We start from the raw sequence: 20,042 nt of genomic DNA on the forward strand, positions 1-20,042 counted from the left end.
AGGGTCCTGTGTGGTTTGAAGTCTTTGAAAATGTTCTCATCAGTTTGATGTTGGTTCAAAGCAACAGAAACAGGAATTCAAGCTGCTTTGGTGTTTGGAAATAGAATAAAAGTGAGCCTGCTGTAAGGGGTCCAACCCTGTCACTTTAAACTTAGCCTCCTTGCATCATACCTACAGTGCTTTATTCCACAGGATGTGGAGAGGTCTGAAAAGAGAGAGAGCCTTGCAGAAAAGAAAGATGGACAAACCGTTCCCTGGTCCCCTCTGTCTACTCTAACCCCACCCCTTTACCAAGCATGCAGTTTCAAACACCCTTTTTTTCATGTATGCACCTCTTTCAATTAAGGTTCCCAGGAGATCTCCTCTCGAATGCTTCTTGTCTTGTCAGAAGGTGTCACCCATCCTCCCAGATAATCAAAAGAGACTGGCATCCTGCCTTCCATCTCACCTGCTGAAGTGAAGACAAGCAGGCTAGACAGGAATCCACATAGCTTTCACATAGCTGACCGGGGCTTACAGACCGGTATGATATCAAATAGTGTGTGGATTTAATACATATGGGCTCTTACCAGTCACCATAGCACACACAGGTATGTCTTATTCTTAGAGTTTACCCTTCCACCAGACTGATAGGGCCACAATAATATTTTGGATCAGATCTGCAGAAGTGAAATGCAACCTCTGTGTGCAGGGTCCTGGTGTCCCAGCAGATGTCAATAAGATGCATGTGTCATTTGAACCTTTGAACCTACCCTGTGCCACCGAAGAGCAGATGATGCGGATGCAGCGGGGCACATGTGTGCACTATGATTTTGGCAAGGAGCTTTATGATCGTGTGGTCTGATCAGCTGACCACACTTTCATCGATGGATTACCTGCATAATTGTTTTTAATAAAGATCAGAAAAGCTTGGGCTATCTCACTCTCACTAGATGCTAATCCTACACATCAACCTGTGCTGTTAGTGCTGCATGTTTTATTCCTAGCATACGTGTCAGCCCTAGCCACTGTTCTGTCTTCCTCCAGTTCCCTATCAGTGGCCATTTCTATGTATAGGCTCTGTAAGGCTTGCAGGATGTTAGCTAATACATTGGTGTACATGTCTATTTTACCCTGAAGAAGAAAAAATACATGGCCACTTAGTTCAGTCAATGATGAGTCACAGGAGTAGAATGCACCACACCACCCCTTTCAGGACTAACAAGCCAGGCAGATTATTTAAGTGCTCAGAAATGCTACCACAGTGGGAGGAACAGAGTTAGGAGCACATTGGTTGGATAGACTGGCGATGTAGGTAAACCAGAATGAGGGAAAAGGGGAGGTTCTAGTAAGGAAGAATGGTGTAGCATAAATTGCTGTCCAACTCACATAGGCAGGTATTACACACTGAACACTTGCATATATGAGTTGTACGTATAACTTAATGAGCTTATGGCCCTTAAGTGATGTTCATGCAATTGTGGGATCGCAGAGTAATTCTGAGTCCAAATAACCAAACCAACTCAGGAAGATGGCAAAGGTACTGTTTTATTAACAATTATCTAAAACAGGTGGGTATAACGATCAAAAACAGATGTTTGCTCATGCTCTCGATGATTTCTTCACAAAATATAGACTTTATACTAAAAATACATCAGAGGTGACGTCATCCTACCTGGCAAATATGGCAAATGATGAAAAACCTATGAGAGATTGTAATTGGTTTAAAGGGAACATATAAGTATACTTTCTATAGGAGCTAGGATTGTAATTGTCTGCCCATTCAACATATAGATGCCTACCTCTAAAACATGTCATCATCAAAATCATTAAGTACACAGTTTTCAATTGGCATTCAAACTGTAAGGACCTTCGGTTTATGGCCCTCTACAATTGGTTGGCAGGCTTGTACCATGTCTGGAACATTCAGTTCACTTATCCGCACGCAAGCCCAGACCCAGGTCCAAGAAGGTGGACTTGACTCTACCTCCCCATCCAACTAACCCATCATCTCTCATCACCCAAGCCTTCTGCCATGAAGATTGTCTTTGAACTTGGCCTTACAAAGTATCCTTGGGTCTGGGAATATATGGGAATGCAGGCACTCACTATCGTTGTTCTAGGACTCCAAGTTCAACTCTATTTTCACCCTTGGCTCACGTGACAGGAGACCCCAATTTGGTACATTTTGCAGGTTTTTAAATGTCTTAAATTAATACAACGTGGCACTCTCAGTGTTCTTTCTTTGTGCCTTAACAAGAGATGATTCATCCTTTGCACTTTCACTCCTTTCAAGAATAGATAACTGACCTTGGCTGCTTCAGTTTTGATACCAGGCCAGACAGCCTCGCCATGCAACTCCATGATTTCCAGCTTATTCTTGCTGCAACACAATTCTCCCCTTTTCTCTCCTTGGGTCCTGGCTTCCTAACATTCATGACACTGATGTCCAGCTCAGATACAGTGGTGGCTTTGCCTGCATTCTATTCACTATGTACAGCCAGCTTCAATGAAAATGTAATCTACCTTGCGTTCCAGTATCTTTACAATTATCAAACAGTTGATTCTCTGCAACACTTTGTGTGCATGCAATCTTCTTTTCGCATATGTACATTTACTCGATTCGTAACTCTGTCATTAGTTTCTATAGGATACATGCATTCTCTTTAGCTAACATCTCGGGACATCGCACATGTCTCTCGTGATGTCAGTAGCTCCTCTCTTTGCTCTTTTTATATTCCTTCAGGGAGTTCCTCCCTCAGATTGTCATCTCTTCGGGTATACATTCGATAGGGCTGTCTCAATGGGTATCTTCTTTCGAATATATGCTGCGGTTTTAGGTGTCAAACATGGCACGATCTCCACTTTACAACATATAGGAGGTAGGGGGCGGAGTTCCTGCAGAGTCATGTAGCTGCTCCTCTACATTAACATGATCATGTACATAATGCATTGTTTTATTACAACAACACACTTATATGTATCATAATTCCTAAACTGTCCAGTAGCATAAGGCTACTTCAGCCCTCTGTACTTTCTTAGACCCTTTGGTTAGTAATTGGTTAGTTCTTTTCTTGTTAGATTTATCCCATGGGCAGCGGTTCTAGACATACTACAGCAGATCATGCATCAGTTAGTCACAGTTAGTTTCAAAAATAGGTTTTGAAAATGCTTAGCTTTCATCAGAAGGCATACCCATACGTGTTCTGTGACAGTCTTGGTTCTTGGGAATTGTGAATCTGTTGTCGATGGAAAATAACAATATGCAATCACATTGAAAGTGCACTACTTCTGGCTGTTATATCAGTGCAGATTCAAGACAGTGACCAGTGATTATCAATGCAAAATGAAGTTGTCTATATAATTCAAAAGACCCATCTAAATTTAACATTGGGACTACACATAGGCAAGCATGTCCTGCAAGTTTCTACCACTCGATGATTCCCCAAGTGCATTAAAATCCTGCAAAAACACAAAGGGCCTGATTCATGGAAGTGTTTTATAATGGCGCAATCCCATAGGAAAACGTTCCATGAATCAGGCCCAAACTATCACAAAGTGTCTGGAAGTGGTCCTCTGTGTTCTGGTGTGACTAGGAGACAGGGTGAGAGTCTGCAGTTTCATTGCCTCAGTGTATTATGACAGCACACTAAGTGGGGGAACTTTGCAGCTGTTTGAAGTCCAAATACAATTAAGGTAACAGTGTATATGGAATAGGAAGTAAGCTGTTTTCCACTTAAAGGCTGATTTCAGAATTCCTGGTGAGGCCTGTTAAATTTGAGCTTCAATGTGCATAAGGAATAAGAAGTAAGTTGACTTTCATTTAAAGGCTAATTTTCAGAATTCATTGTGAGGCCCATGAAATGTGAGCTTGTACGTAAGGATTTGATTCTAATGATGAGAATGATTTTTTTATAATGTGATGTCTGCCGCCAAAATAAAATACCAATTGCGGAGTGCTGTGAGATCTGCCTGCAACTGGGTATTGCCTGGCAGTGGATCAAACAAACAGATCAACAAAAGTCAAAGCAAAAGCAAACTAGAAACGAGGGGGGGTGGGCAGTTAGCATTATACAAACAGTTTGGGAGAAAAGAGGAGAACCACTTACAGGTGAAGAAAAAAATACAGCATTTTTTAAAACCAATAACATATCATACTGTCTCCGACCAGTACTACTATCACGGGTAAAGAAAATATAACAACAATTGATATTCAAGGGCCCGTTGAAACCTCTGATTTGGAGCCAATTGATAACAATTTGTTATTGAATATGTGCCTTAGTCTACAAAGCAAAACAATTAAAACAATACCAACATAGCAGAAGGAACCACATTGAGATAGAGTACTGCAATTCCTCTTACTAATTTGGCTAGATTGCAGTAGCTGGAAAAATAGAAGCCAATGCCTTTGTGTCTTCCCCTGTAGATGAAGTATCATATTCAGCATCAGAATTATCAGATGAGGAAGAAGATAAGTACCTGGAATGTGTACGAATTTTAAAAACACTATTTACTCTCTGGAGTGTTTAACCAAATTGGTTGATGTTATTCTTTATAATGAGAAGTGCATCATTAATTCAGGGGTACAAGGTGTGAAACATATAGGGTAAGGGTGTGAGGAATGGCAGGCTAGAAGAGTAAGGGAGCCAGGCAATTGAAATGAAAAATAAGTTCCTGTAAAAATAAACATCTTAAGCAGAAGCAGAATAAAGTGTGCTCCAAATCAACACAATCATTTGCAGAAATATCTCCAATGAATGTGAGATGTCAAGAATCACAAAAGGGAGTTAAATTGTTTCAAGAGGGTGGACAAGTGGACGAAATAAGAAACAAATACAAGAGAAGAAAATAAAAATGAACAGGGTCCCTTGGAAGCTTGGCTATTCAATAAGCCTGGACCTTCAGTCCTTATCAATCAAGAGAGGACTAGACAATAGCAGCTGATACGACTAGAATAAAACAAACAACAATCTGAAGGAGAAGAAAACTCTGTTAATTATGAGAAGTATGAAAATATGGAGCCGGCACTGATGAAATCTAATAGATGCTTACCCAAGGGGGAAGATATAGGAGACATACTCAAAATTAAAGGCCAGAATACAAAAAATGCTAAAAGAATTGACTGTTATGCAACATCAAACAGCCCATTCATTTCTGAACACAGCAAATGTGCTGGCATTGATTCACCAACTTCCCCAACTGGAAATGATTTCTATAAGTGACATAACATTAGTTAAAATTCCTTTAACAGCTGTAGAATCCAATTGGACAGTGATCCATTTAGTTTCTCCTATCAACACATATTTTTTACTGTCTTGTGCAAGAATCCTTCTGGAAATGGGCTATGAGTTTAAAGGATTGTGAGAGATTAGAAAGACCAACAAGTGAATCCCTAAATCTAAGAATATAGAACTCAAATGGATCGGTGTTGAAATTGACACTTTGGTCAAACAGATTGTTACTGTTCTAAAACTGAACACGAATACATCTGTTTACAATGGAAATGCTCTAGATCCAGAAGGGAACCTAGATGAAGTTTACTGACGGAGGAGCTATTGGATTATTGGATGTGAACTATAATATGGAATACAAGAGGATTCTGCTCCTTTTCCACCAGTCCTGTGAGGCTATCTTTTTTATTAGATGCAGACGTATTAACCCTTCAGGAAACATGGTTGTTATATGATTCAGAAAATTGCAGATCAAAACTTGAGAGTAAGTCAGTTTGGAGGCTTAATGCTGGTATAAGAAATAACATATTACTGACAGAGTATATAGCATTGTGCAAGAGTATTTATATTTTGGCTGCTACGATACTTTTGATTGGGGGTGTTGTGGAGCAGCAGATTGCGAGCAGTTGTAGTTTATCAGGACTACATTTCCCAAGTTGCCACAGCAACTTAGTTCCCTATGTGGTGCGCCAGCACTGGCACGTTAGTCAGTCCGGTTTACGCCGGTTCACGCTGGGTCAGGGTGTCATGGTCCGCACGTAGAGCTGACACCAGAGAGATGAACAGCGTGGTGCAGACCGCTAAGAACACTGAAGCTGGAGGGAAAGAGGTGGGTACTTCCCTGGCCCCCCTGTGCGATCCTCTGCTGATAGGCACAGCTAGCAGGCCTAATTCAGACTGTGTTAACTCACATTTTATCAGCCTGGGTATTAGCAACATTAATCACATTGCCCAAGCCACCAGGGACACAAATGGTGCGGCACAAGGGCTCCCAGAGCTGTTTCCCAGAGGCAGAGTGTCACCAGGGTCATGTCAAAATGACACATGCATAGCCTCTATGTATTGCAGACTGGATCTGCCATGCAGTGAAACCAAAAAGAGTATAGTCAGGTGCATGGTGAAATGTATGCTCCTTAAAACTAGGTCACTGATCAAGGACGTCATAGAGGTCGCAGATCATATCATTGATCAGTAGATAGATCTCTGTGCGATTACTGAGTCATGGCTGCATGATGCATCTGGCCCATCCCTCACTCTGGCGGTACCCGATGGATATAATATCTTTAGGAATTACTGGATGAATGCCAGGGGTGATGGGGTAGCTTTCATTTACAATCAAGGTTTGAACATCGGAAAAATTGAGACCGTTCAAATCCCAGACTTTGAAGTAATCTGGGCCAATTTTCAAGTTAATCCTAATACCACGATTAATGTTATCATCGTTTATAGACCACCCCACATCACAGAGTACTTTGTGACACATTTTAGCGATCTCTTAGCTCCCATGTTAAAGCCCAACACCAGAACGTTGATCCTAGGGGACTTTAACTTTGGATACTTCAATCACTCGGACCCGCCTGCTATGCTGACAAAGTCCATTTTACTCGACCTTGGGTTTGACCAGCACATTACGTCATCCACTCATGAAAAAGGAAAAACCCTAAATTGGGTTCTATCACAAAATATCTGTATCAAAGAAGTACATAATAACTAATGCCTATGGTCAGATCATCATCTACTGGACTGGACTGGACTATGGCTATCTCTCCGGTCATGAAAATCCCTAGAGAGGGTTGCAGGGTTGCATTTAGAAATAACCGTAAACTCACCCCGGGCAGCCATGGCCCCCTTCATCATGCCCATGACAAAGGACCTGCCCAATCTGAACTCAGCCGAAAAACTCTCCAACATCTTTCATAAGACACTGGAAACAGCTGTTGAAAGTTTAGTGCCAGTTAAGTCACGCGTACTCAAGAAGCAACCCAACAAAAAATGGTATGCTCCAGAGATTTGGGTACTCAGGTACAACGTACGCACGGCACAATGGGATAAAAACAAGTCCAATGAGGATAAACTCTTCTATCTGCAGGTGGTTAAGGTCTATAAATCATCTATTAGCAGCCCAAAAAGGAACTACTATGAGCATCGCATCTCTGAGGCAGCTTCCAGCTCGAAGGAGCTTTTCAGTATCTTCAAAGAGTTGGGGACTCCCTGTTCTCTGCCTAGTGAGGTGGTTAAAAATTCCAAATGGTGCAATGATATTCAGGAGGCACTCCTCGACAAATTATCTGCTGCAAAAATAGAGAGTGCCCGGTGGACTTGTAGGACACTGCAGAAAAGGCAGCGCCCAAGTCGTTTCCAGAGTTTGCCTTCCAGCCCATCTCGGAGCAGTATCTGTCCGAGATCATGGGCAAACCAAAACCCACTAACTGCAACGGTGATGTCTGTCTGGCTATCACAGTTAAAGCCTGTGCTCCACACCTGGTTCCTGTGATAAGGAAATTTGGCAAAGCATCTTTCAGGGAAAATACTGTCCCTAGTATCATAAAACAAGTATGGACCACCCCACTAATAAAAAATGCCTTTGCTTGACCATACCATAGCATAGCGGGCAACTGTCGCCCCCATTACAAATGTACCTTATCTACTGAAGATCTTAGATAAAGTAGCACATCTGCAGATCGTTGCCTACTTGGCCGCACATGACATCATGGGGCCTAAACAGTCAGGCTTTAGAAAAGCTCATAGTATGGAATCCACTCTTCTGGAGCTTAAGACTAACATAATGCAGGCCACCGCAGGGGGAAAAATCACCACGCTTATGCTTCTTGATCTATCTGTTGCTTTTGATCTTGTTTATCATGTCATTCTGGCAGAGAGGTTGGAGACATCAGCACATTTCTCCTGTTGAGCGATTGAATGAGTCAAATCATTCTTGACGGACCGTAGAGCAACGGTTTTCTTCCATAATGTCATGGCTGAGGAGTTCACAGTCGTATGTGGGGTCCCACAGGGTTCATGCATCGCACCCACTCTTTTTAACATCTTCATGCTCCTTTTATTTGATTAATTAGACAAACTTGGAGTGCTGTACGCTAATTATGCAGACGATGCGTAGTGCCTTGTGCCCCTGAAAGCGGACTACACTCTTGACTCTGCCTCGAAAAACTCCACCTATGAACTCTTTCAATTTTGGATGCAAGCTGGCCAAAAATTGTTTTAAAACAGAACTCAAGATGCTAGGTACTGCAGCGCAGCTGAAGAAACTCAATTCGAAGTACCTCTCCTTCAGAATCGCAGACTGTAATATCGACACCCAGCACAAGGTTATGACTCTTGACCAAGAATTGTCCATGAAAAATCAGGTTCATGGTCTTGTTTCCTGTAAATGTTAGCATCTGAAGCTCCTAGCTCAGTTACAGTCCTTTCTGTTATCAGCCAATCGCGCCATAGTGGCATGTGCCATTATAGAGCTAAAGTGGACTACTGCTCTAGCCTACTGCTAGGAATCTCCAAACAAGACATGACCCGGTTGCAGGTGATTCAGAACAACGCAGTGCACATTGTTGCAGGTCTGCAAAGGAGAGAACACATCACGGCGGCTAGGAGAGCATTAAATTGGCTTCCAATTTGCAAGTGCATCATCTATAGCATGATGTGCATTACGCACAACTGTTATCTCAGGGCAACTCCCAAGTATCTGGCCAGCTGCATTTCGCGCCTATCGGCACACAGAGTGCTGAGATCTAATAACGCTTGCTAGAAATGCCAAGAGCGCACCTTTCCTATGTTGAGCACAGATCCTTTCCCCACGCTGCCCCATGGATATGCAACGCCCTTCCACCGGATCTTAGATCCTGAACTAATATGCAGGCTGTAAACGTACCTATATGAGTAAATTCAAACCCACCATTTAATTTTGTGCTTCCATGACCTCCACTCTTCCCTGTTGATTTTCTCTTTTGTGTTTTTCATGTATTGTTGGCGCCCTTTGCCTCCGGGCTTTGTCTTGTGCATGGTATAAATAAAATAAATAAATAAGTAGATGAACTTATGAAATATGTGATTTTAATGAAGTATGGGTTCGAATGTATAATGTAAATTCTATGAAACTGTATATGTATTTGTTCTGTAGTGGTAAAAGGTGTATTCAACCATAAGAAACTTAATGAAAAAAGAAAAAAAAGGACATTTTTATAAAAATGTATTGGGTAAACAATGTCTGATTTATTCTCTTTCTGTACCATCGACTAAAGCAATCTCATATTTTTTTGCACTAGAATTAACAGATATTAATGATATCCACATATTAGTATTCAGTTCATCAACAATATAAGGATGTAAGTCTGAGTGAGCTGTTGAACTGAAAATTATGACGGGCTGTAAAATTGACTTATTTGCAAGTAACAAGCACTTATCTCAATGAAATCTCCATCCCTTTCTACATACTGTATAAAAAGCGAGTCACTTTCAGTATATTAAGATAAAATTGTCCAACATTAGACATTTCACATCTGAAATAAGCTTAGAATAAATTAATTACATAAAAAGTTACACTTAATCAAACTACATATACAGTTGAAATGCACACATTGAAATTTCACAGACAAATGACGTTCACTACACACAATAATTCTTCAGATGCCATTGCAAGTGCTATTGTGGAAATTGTTCAGTTTTCTTATGCCAAGGATAGCACTTCACAAGCATGCAGGAATCTCGTGTCGTTCTAGACCTCTTCACGAGCATGCAGGAATCTTCTGTGGTTCTAGAGCACTTCACAAGCATGCAGGAATCTCGTGTGGTTCTAGAGCACTTCACAAGCATGCAGGAATCACCTGTGGTTCTAGAGAACTCACAAGAGTGCAGGAATCTCGTGTGGTTCTAGTCTCCACTGAAGAAGCAACATGAAGGAGACCACACACATTAAAACTGTCAAAACCTAAGTACCTTTTTTAAAAAACAGTGGGCCTTATTCATCACCTCATAGGCAATAGGCCAGGGCTCACAAAGGCAGTGCCAAAGGGACCACAGGGAATACCCAGGTAGCAGCTGCTATCTCTGGCTACCCCAAATGACGTCCATGGTTCCTGCCCCTCTCTGGAATCCCTACCTTGGTAGAACGATCTGACTTGTTTGTAAATGGCTAGTAGTCTGAAAGTGGGGCCCTATTGAAACACTGAAGGAGCCAGGCTGGTGATGGACTGTGGAGCCAGTGGGATTCCCTGTTTACCTCCTCCTACCCCAAAACTTGGAGTAGATGCCATAACCCGACCTTCAGGGTCACCCTCGTCCCATTGCCTAGCCTAAACTATGGGACTTCCTAACATGGGGAAGTTTCACTTTCATTGCTTTTAAACTTTTCACTATAACGTGAACCAGGCTGACAAACTCTTCTCGGTGAACTCATAGAATGCACCCTAACGTGGCTGAAAGGTGGCAATGCTATGCTGGTGGTGAAAATAATACTGCAGTGTGAGAGTTTGCATTTGTGGAAGGATGCAGCATTTTTGGCCTGCTGTTACCTTCCTGATGAACATTCATTCAATAGGAATTTGCCTGAGCACAACAGTGTTGAATCAGGCAATGGCACGTGGATGAATGCATGGACTGCTCCATACCGACAGCACCTCTGTACCCAGCCCACAGGAAGGTTTAAAGTGAGGCGAAAAGGGTCCCACCAAAATGGGTGATGGGGAAGCAGCAACGATTCTCCCAGTTCATGTGGCGGTCAACAAGTTTCCTTGCATTGATCTTTGCTCTTACACTGTGGAGACGTTTACTTTACTTTAGTATTTGTAACGCGCAGACCAGTTTGCCATAGGCTTAAGAGTGCACTTATAACATGACACACATACACAGATCCAATCAGTCAGGGGATAATTTTTTTTTGCTTGTTTATCAGTTGGCAGGTTTGGTAGAATCAGTTCAACAGACTAGGAGCGTTTTCAGTTTTCTCTTGAAGACGTTGTTTGAATTGGTTTCTCTTATATTTAAGGGTAACTTGTTCCATTCTAGTGGCGTGGCTATGCTAAAAGCTCCATTAAGAGCTTTACTAGATTTACAATGGCAAGTTTTTAGTTGGGATGTGTTATTTAACCTCGACTGTCTCAGGTTTTTTTTCTCATTGATGCATTCATTTAGCTATCCTGACATTATTCATAATGTGCATTTATGCGTAATCAGCAGAATTCTGAATTGGATCCTGGCTTTTGCAGGCACCCAGTGTAGTTCACGCCTTGCCGTTGAGACATATCTCCTTCGATTTCAGCTTCTTAATCACCCTGACTGTCCCATTTTGAATAACTTGCAGGCAGCTAATCTCAGATTGGGCAATACTGGTCAGGAGACTACTGCAGTAAGGTTACCAGACATTGGGTCGAAAAAAATTGGTCGACCAGACAAATGGTCGAACCAATTTGGTCGAAAACCAAATGGTCGAATTTTTTTTTTTTTATTTTCACCTTTTTTTTTTTTGGGGGGGGGGTCCCCCTCCAACCCCCATTTTTTTCTAAAAACCCATTTTTGTAAAAAACGAAAACCCGAAAAATAAATATAGAATTAAAAAAAAAAATTCGACCATTTGGTTTTCGACCAAATTGCGTCGACCAAATGTCATTCGACCAGTTTTAGGTCGACCAAATGTCTGGACACCCTGCAGTAATCGATTTTGTAGCCTATTATCGCTCTAGCTATCGTTCCTGCATTGTCTTGTGTGATGAACAGACGGAGGTGAGTGAGCAATTTTGTGCAATATGGTGAAGTGGAGACCAGACTGCTCACCTGTGCCCTCATGTTTAGACTTTGATCCAGGGTTATACTTAGCGTTTTGACTTTTTTAAGTACTTCTATCTTATGATTGGTAATGGTGAAGCTACTAAACAGAGGGTCAAGCTGAGTGAGTTTGTTTTCCGTACCGACCACCATGAGCTCAGTTTTTTCGTTATTAAGGGCCATGCCATTTTGAACCATCCACGTGTAAATGAGATCCTATGCTTGATTTATGCAACTTTCATCCAAGCTATGATCGCCGCATAGTGGAATGATACATTGCGTATCATCAGCATAGTTTGTAAAGGTGATATTATTTGAGCCAAATGATCGAAGAAAGAGACCATAACATTTTTATGTAGGGTGGGCAAGGTACAGGCACCCTGTGGTACTCAAAATAATAGCGTTGCTGGTTCAGTTTGAGCTTCCCCACTGGTCACTCTACATTGTCGCTCACTCAGAAAGGAAATTATCCACTGTGTCGCTTGATCAGAAAATAAGGCAACATTTTTTTTTACCTGGTGGCCAGGATGTCATGGTCCACCATGTCAAAAGCAGTGGATAGAGCTAGTATCATTAGTAGTGATATCTGACCTTTGTACATTCTTTCCAATAGTTTAGACTTCAGGTCGAGGAGGGCCGTCTCTGTCCCATGGTGTTGCCTAATTCCTGTTTGGAGCTTATTGAGGATGGGATGGTCAATGAGATGTTGCGCGATTTGGTCATACGCCACCCTGTCCAAGATCTTGAGAAGGAAGGGAGTATTGGTTATTGGCCTATAGTTGGTTGGGGTTGTAGTACAGAGCCATGTATTTTTAGAAGGGGTGTAATCCATGCTTGTTTAAGTCTTTGAGGGACATCATTTTCCTCAAAAGAGCAATTTATAAATTTGGTGAGTGCCGGCAAGAAAATATCTGGGCATTCTTTGATAATCATGGCAGAGCATGGGTCACCTTTGGTCAGTTTATTTGCCATAGATTCTTGGATTGAGGTGCACCATGCCTCATTCTCCACTATTGGTTCATTGTTAGGTGTGTTAGGGATTTCCTGCTCTCTGAGAATTGTTTTATAATTCTTTACTGTCAGATGTTGACCTAGCAAATCTGTCATTAAAGGTTTCTTTCTTGGCTTGTACAATTGCCATTGTGTAGATTCTGGCTGACGTTTTGTAGAGTTGTAGATCTGAAATCTCCCGACTCGTCCTCCACGCATAGACATGCTTTATTTTATCAGTTTTTAGTTCCTGGATCTCTGCCGAGAACCATTTGTTACACTTAAATCCCTCTTGGCAGAATTTCCTTTTTATAGGAACTAAGGTTTCCGACATATCATTAAATGTACTAAGGAAAGAGTTAGCCATCTCACATAAAGTTTCTGAAAGCGCGATTTCTGATGATAGGGATGCAATCCATGGTTTAAGGTTTACCGCTGTTAGTTTTTGAAAATTTCTAGCTAACTTCAGAGTATTTTCTTTACCAATTTTCATGGAAAAGAGTTTGTTGGTAATATGGAGTTATATGCCAAAATGGTCTGACCATGGGCAGAGTAAAACCTCTGGGTCTGACATAATGATATTATTGGCTGCCACCCAATCCAGGGTGTGCCCTTTTATGTGTGTCAGAGATCTAACTATGAACTGAAAACCAAGAGAGGACAACACAGCTTCTAAGGTACCCGCTGTCATATCTGCCTCATTCCCCAGCCAAATATTAAAGTCTCCTAAAATTAGAAATTTAGTATTGGGTTTGAGCAATGGTAAAACCCTACTACAAAATTGGTCAGGGAAGATTGTTGCTGCCCCCGGGGCTCTATAGATGAGTAATAAGTTAAGGGTAATTTCTGGTCTATAGCCGATTTTGACTATCAAGAGTTCCGACGCTGGCATATCGTTCACTTTGGTTTCCCAAATTCTGAGCTATGTTCTAAATATGAGTGTGCTTCCTCCTCCCCTGCCCTCCTTTCTCCCAATTCTCATGATACTGTAACCTGTGGGAATCACAAGCTCTACGGAGGGCCCTGCTGCCTCGTGGCCCCAGGTGTGCATATATCTATCTTGCTATCCTCGATGTGTGTAGCTAACTCCAATGCCTGCTTAATCAAAGATCTGGTGTGAAGTAGCCTAATCTCCAGGGCGCTTGATAAGCTTGAGTTCGGCCCTTTTCTGTTATTCTTCACTATGGCCATGCTGGAGTCCGCCTCTGCATCTGGGTTAATATTCCCATCATTAGAGTGCGGGGCTATGCACTGCGAGTAGGCAGGGATGGGCACACTGATACCATATCCTTGCTAACCTTTCATTAGCTTTTTCTTTCAAGACTGTCAGCTCTTCCTCCCCATGGGCCTTGAAAGCTGCCTCATGGGGCAGGGCAGTGCCGGTTATCCGGAGGTCAGAGGGGTTCTTATATGCAATGCTAGCCATTTTAGAACTCCCAGAGGGCATACGCTCATGTTAAGAGAGATAAAGTATCACTCGAGGGACAGCTCCGAATGCAATCTTAAAAAAAAAAACATGAAAAGGTTACAGTAACTGAACAATAAGCATTGGCAATGCCAAACGTTTTGGCTTTTGTGTAGGCAAGGGAAATGCATTTGTCAGGCAGTGCACAGTGGTATTAACTCACAATAATTGGTAAATGGGCATATCATTCCATTCCTCAATGCCTAGTACGTCTACACAAGCCAAAACTGTTGGCTTTGCAAATGCTTATTTTCACAGGGCTTCAGCGAAGGACACACAAAGTGCTTATAAATAGAGTGACTAAAAGCAGATCTGGTTAAGGTAGTTTTATTACACCAGGTTTAAAGGTGCAATTGAGTCATTACCTCTCAGAAGACATCTTTGAAAAAACAGTGGCAGGCACTTCCAGCACAACGTTTAATGTTAAGGCTTGAGAACGACAGTTCAAAGAGATCCCAGGAGGATGTATGTTTGGCGGGGATGGGCAGGAAGTGGGTTGGAATGGCCATAGAGATTAGCATGGTCATGGGCAGTCAATCAGTGGGTAAATAACCCAACAACACCTACAAGCTTCTCACATGCCATTTCTCCCCAGTCGTACGCCAATGCACTCATTTCGGCTTATACGTGACGCTAGTGCCACCGAATAGAAAAACTAAAAACGAAGTATGTGATTCTTGTTTGTTTCAATTTTTGATTCATGCCTGTCTGTTCCTTTTTTCAGAACCGACATGCCCACCAAATTCCCACTATGAGCTGTGTGGGAGCGGTTGCCCTGCTACCTGCTGGGACCTTTCATCTCCGGCTGGTTGCACTGACCCCTGTACAGAAGGCTGTATCTGCGACAGTGGCTTCCTTTTCAGTGGTGACGAATGTGTGCCCATCGCAAACTGTGGCTGCTTATTCCTAGACACGTATCACCAACTAGGAGAGGATTTTTTCCTGGGTGACAGTTGCCAATCACTTTGCCATTGTGGTGCGAACGGAGCTGTGCAATGCCAGGCAAATTCTTGTGATGCCAACAAAGTGTGCAAAGTGAGGAATGGGGTCCGTGGTTGTCATCCTGCAGGGGTAGGCCAATGCGTGGCTTCTGGTGACCCCCACTACCGGTCATTTGACGGGTGGACATACGACTTCCAGGGAACCTGCACTTACGTATTGGCGCAACTGCAGAGCGGTGTGCCGCTGGTGCCGGATTTCTCAGTGAAGGTGAAGAACGAACAATATGGATCCAGAAGTGTGTCTGTGGCCAAGACAGTTGTGGTGTCCGTGGACATTTATAACATCACCCTCGACAGAGGGTTGCGGTGGAAAGTCAAGGTAAGAAGGAATACGAAGACCCCTCACCATGACATACTCACATCCTAGTGTGTGCCAGCATCAGTCTCAACTGGCCTTTACACCGTGGCAAAAAAAAAAAAAACATAGGTCTGATTGGGAGGGCATTTCCATTTGTTTTATTTCATTTTAATTTTGGTGACTTTGAATGTGCCAAGATACTTCGGAGCACTGAGATAGAAAACGGTGGAGCAGATCAGCAATGGAGTGGATAGTGTCGGAAAAGTGGGGAAGAGAAAGGTATGCAGGGAAACACATTATCAAGAATTTCACAGTACTGCGAGGACAGTATATTTCTATCTTGAAACGTACGAGTAGTTGAAAGAATCTATAAGATAAGTTCAATGCATTAGGGGCATTCAAAGGACCAGTGCAGACAGCAAGACTTGTTCTTCTCGAAAGAGGACGTGTCTGAAAAAGCTTTATTGAAAAGAAGATGTTTCAGTTTTCCCCTGAATTCCAGGTAATTTGGTTCTAGTTCGTATGTGTGTGGCAATGTCCTCCATAGGAGTTGGCCTTCAAGGGTTAGACTTCTTTTCCCCACTCTTTCAAGTCTGCCAGTGGAGGTGGCCAACGTATTGGATCCCACAGGTCTTGAAGGCTAGTATCTGCTGAATTGATTAGAGATGTGGACTGAAACCATTGTTCCAAGTTGCTCTCTTGTGCTGCTCAGAGCTTAAACATCAGTGTGGGATTGCACTGGTAGCCAGTGAAGGTTGTTTAAGTTTCCCAATACATGGTTGAGTGTATCCAGCCCAAAGATTAAACAACCTGCTCCTTTTTGGTAGGCCTGAAGTCAGGCCATCACTTTTTTGGGAAGGAGAAGCAGGAGATGTTTACACACATTCTGTCAAGAGGGGATCAAAGTGTGGATTAAGTGGCCTTTGTGATTACACAGCAAGGGGAGATAATCTTTCAAAGTGTGTTCAGTGTAAAATGATATTTGCTCATGATGAAAAAGAGTTGTTGAGTAAATCAGAACTCCTCATCAAAGATTTCTCCCATGTTTTTGATTTTCATTAGCAGCACGGGGGCTGGGCTGAGATGGCTTGGCCAACACTTAGGGAAAGCTACTCCAATGGTCTAATCCACGGAGGAGGATTTCTTTCTTTCCTTAGTGTGGGTGAAGTTGGTTTTCAGACAGCTAAGCTTGGATGGTGGAAAGGCAGCTCACACCCTCACCAAGTTAGAGCTCTTATTGGCATTAAGATGGACCCTTTGTTGTATGCATTCTGCATAAATGTTGAAGGCCATATTAAAATGGTATAGGTTCTTATTCAGAGGGCATGTGTGTACATGCAAAGTTCCTGGGAAGAGAGATGAGCCTTGGGGGACACCACAATTGAGAGTCAAGGTTAGGGAATTCACCAGTATTACCCCAGCTGAGCCAGCTGAGTACTAAGAAAGGAAGCAATCTATTTTACGTATGTACCCTCAATGCCAATTAAGTTCCTCAGCCTTGATAATAAGGTGAAAGTGTCTACCATGTCATAGGCAACTGTGAGATAAATAAATATTTCTGTGGATCTACTATGGATGAGGTTCAGTAGGATGTCTTCACTGGTGTCTGTTAGCTCATTTTAGGTAATTCTTCCAGGACAGATGCTGGACTGCTTGTCATGGAATTAGGCATTATCCTCACAGTATTCACGGAGATCTTTTGTTTCAACCCTTTCTATCAGATTGGGCTCTGAGGGGAGGGTGAAGATAGCATGATAGTTGACTCGATAGTTTAGAGCTGCATCATGTTTTGTTAGGAGAGGTGAGATGCTGGCTGATTTGAGTCCATCATTAAGGTGGAGACGTTTTGAAATCAAGGATGCTGTGCAGGGGCGGACTGCGAACCAAAAGATGCCCTGGAAATAATTTTCAGAGTGGCCTCATATTCCAGGTTTTCAGCAAACCCAACCCTTTTCTTATGAGAACATTTAGAAATAAAATAGGTTACAACACAAAGAGGCCCAGGGTGCAGAGGCCCACCAGGAATCTCCAGAGTTCCCTATAGGCCAGTCCACCCCTGATGCTATGAGAGATTATGGTGAATGGGCGGAGAGTGGGTCAGCCTGAACCTTTGAAGATGTTTTCTTATTTACAATGTTCAGCATTTCCTCTGGGCTAAGATGTCAGAAGGAGGAGAAGGAAACATTGATTGGGCAGGTGCAGTTGAACGGTTAGCCATAGGTGTACAGTATTTTATCATTTCCACTTTAGCCATAAAAAGGAGGTCAGTTTGTCTTCTTTTCAATAAGATGGATCTAGTGCAGGGAACATTTGTGGAGAGCTACTTAACGCTTTGAAAATAACAATTAGTTATTCAGAATTATTAGCAGCTACGTTCAACATTTGATGGATAAAAGATGAGTTTGCCTAGTTAGTAGTGAATCTGTACTTTCTGGCATGTTGGCTACACTTCAATTTGACAGATATTCTTTAAGACTGCCTCCAACATCTTTGTAATTTTCTTAACCAGTAGTGCTTCCGGGTCATTACTGGGGTCTAGGTCATTTTGGGCTGAAAGAAGAAATGTTGATGAAGGCATTCAGGCCCCTTTCTGGTGATAGTGATGTGTCTCTCTTATATGTGAGGATTGGCAGTGTCCCTTGATGAAGAACTGATCTGACCAAAACAAGTAGAGTGAACTTTGTGTTGTTTATTGTGTGTAGGACATTTCGGATATTTAAGACCTGCAATATTTGTCCATGTGAACAGATGGGACCTGGAGTTCATTTCTTAATGTCTAGTTCTTTCATGTTTTTGATCAGGCACTGAACCTGCTGGTTGTTTGGGAAGGTTATCCACATTGTATTATCCCCTTTAACAGACGTTCATCAGAGGCACCTCGTGCTTTTCCTGAAAATCTCCACATTCCTATATGAATTTCAGGTTTGTGTCTCCTAGAGTAACAATCTACAATAAAGAGGATACAGGTGTGGCATTTGTGTGGGCTTTGACAGCCAGATATTCAAAGGGCCTGATTGAGAGAGTATTTGGAAATAATGCAAGTCTCAAACACTCTTATTGCGTGCAGTAAGCATACGGTAATGGGGACAATCTGCATTATGTTGATTCATGCAGACCCATCACGTATTCCTCATTTTGGTGACCCATTAGATTTCACAGGGATTTCATATCACCACATGTGGTAATTAGCACATGCGGTAATAACTGCATGCCATATTTTTTTTCCTTCACACAAAACCAGATAGTGTTTTTATGAGTTTCAATTGGAAACTCTGAATGTCAGTGTGCAGTAGAAGTGGCTGTAATCCTGTTTCCACTACCGTCTTTACTGCACAATAAAACTCTCAATGAGGCCGAAAGTATTTACATTTCCAACAGTCTATGTTGCAACGTTTGTTTAAAGGCATGGTCTAGTAAAAATGTGTATTGTCCCTACGGGTCGGCCATGTTTTTTTAAGCCTAAGTGGCTCGATTTTAGAAAATTTTCCTATGGACCTTACCCGAGTTTTCGTCCATTAAACGCACGCGAAAACAAGCACCAGGGAGCCGCCATTTTCTGATAATCCTATCTTTTCCCCCATCGCCCTGGCTGACCTGCTTTTGCGGCACTAAATCAATTCCCCCGCCCCTGAGCCTAACATTATCAAAACATTCATATTCCCCGCCTCTCTCCGTGACGTTACTGTGCTGCGTAGGCAAACGCGCCCAGTCGTCTTCTGCGCGACTCCACACAGAACCCGGAAACCAACACAGATCAACTCACAACACAGCGCGCCACAATTCGGAATATGAAACTGTACTTTAAAATGAAACAGCAACACAGTACATTTGGTAAAGTACATTTATTTGACATTCAATGTTTAGAGAATATTCAGCAATTGCCATATGAACTCAGAAAGCCATTTATTTTCATTTATCTGTATCCGCAATAACTGTTCCGTTTCATCTTGAGTCACGCGCTGTTCCTTTATGGTACACAGGGTGTTCATTTTCGTAAAAAGAATCACTTTGGAAGCACAGTGAACCGCAAGGCTGTTCCATCAACTAGGCACTAGTCCAGCCTGATATGTTGCTTCTAGCCACTAGTACAGCGTAAGGGCATGTGGGCCCTTGGCGATCGTCCCATAATATGGTGATCGTGCTCCAGTTGTTGCCACAACGCTGCAGGTGTCTGCTGAAGAATCCATCCGCCGGTGTCTCAAACAGATGGCAGTGGCAGAATGGGATCAATACCTGTTATGAAAACAAAAAAATTATAATTAGTCTCGCTAGCCGAACTTCATTAATATTACTCATTTTATTTA

This window comes from Ambystoma mexicanum, chromosome 1p (assembly GCF_040938575.1).
Source record: "Ambystoma mexicanum isolate Mex_15411 chromosome 1p, UKY_AmexF1_1, whole genome shotgun sequence".
Lineage (NCBI taxonomy): Eukaryota > Metazoa > Chordata > Amphibia > Caudata > Ambystomatidae > Ambystoma > Ambystoma mexicanum.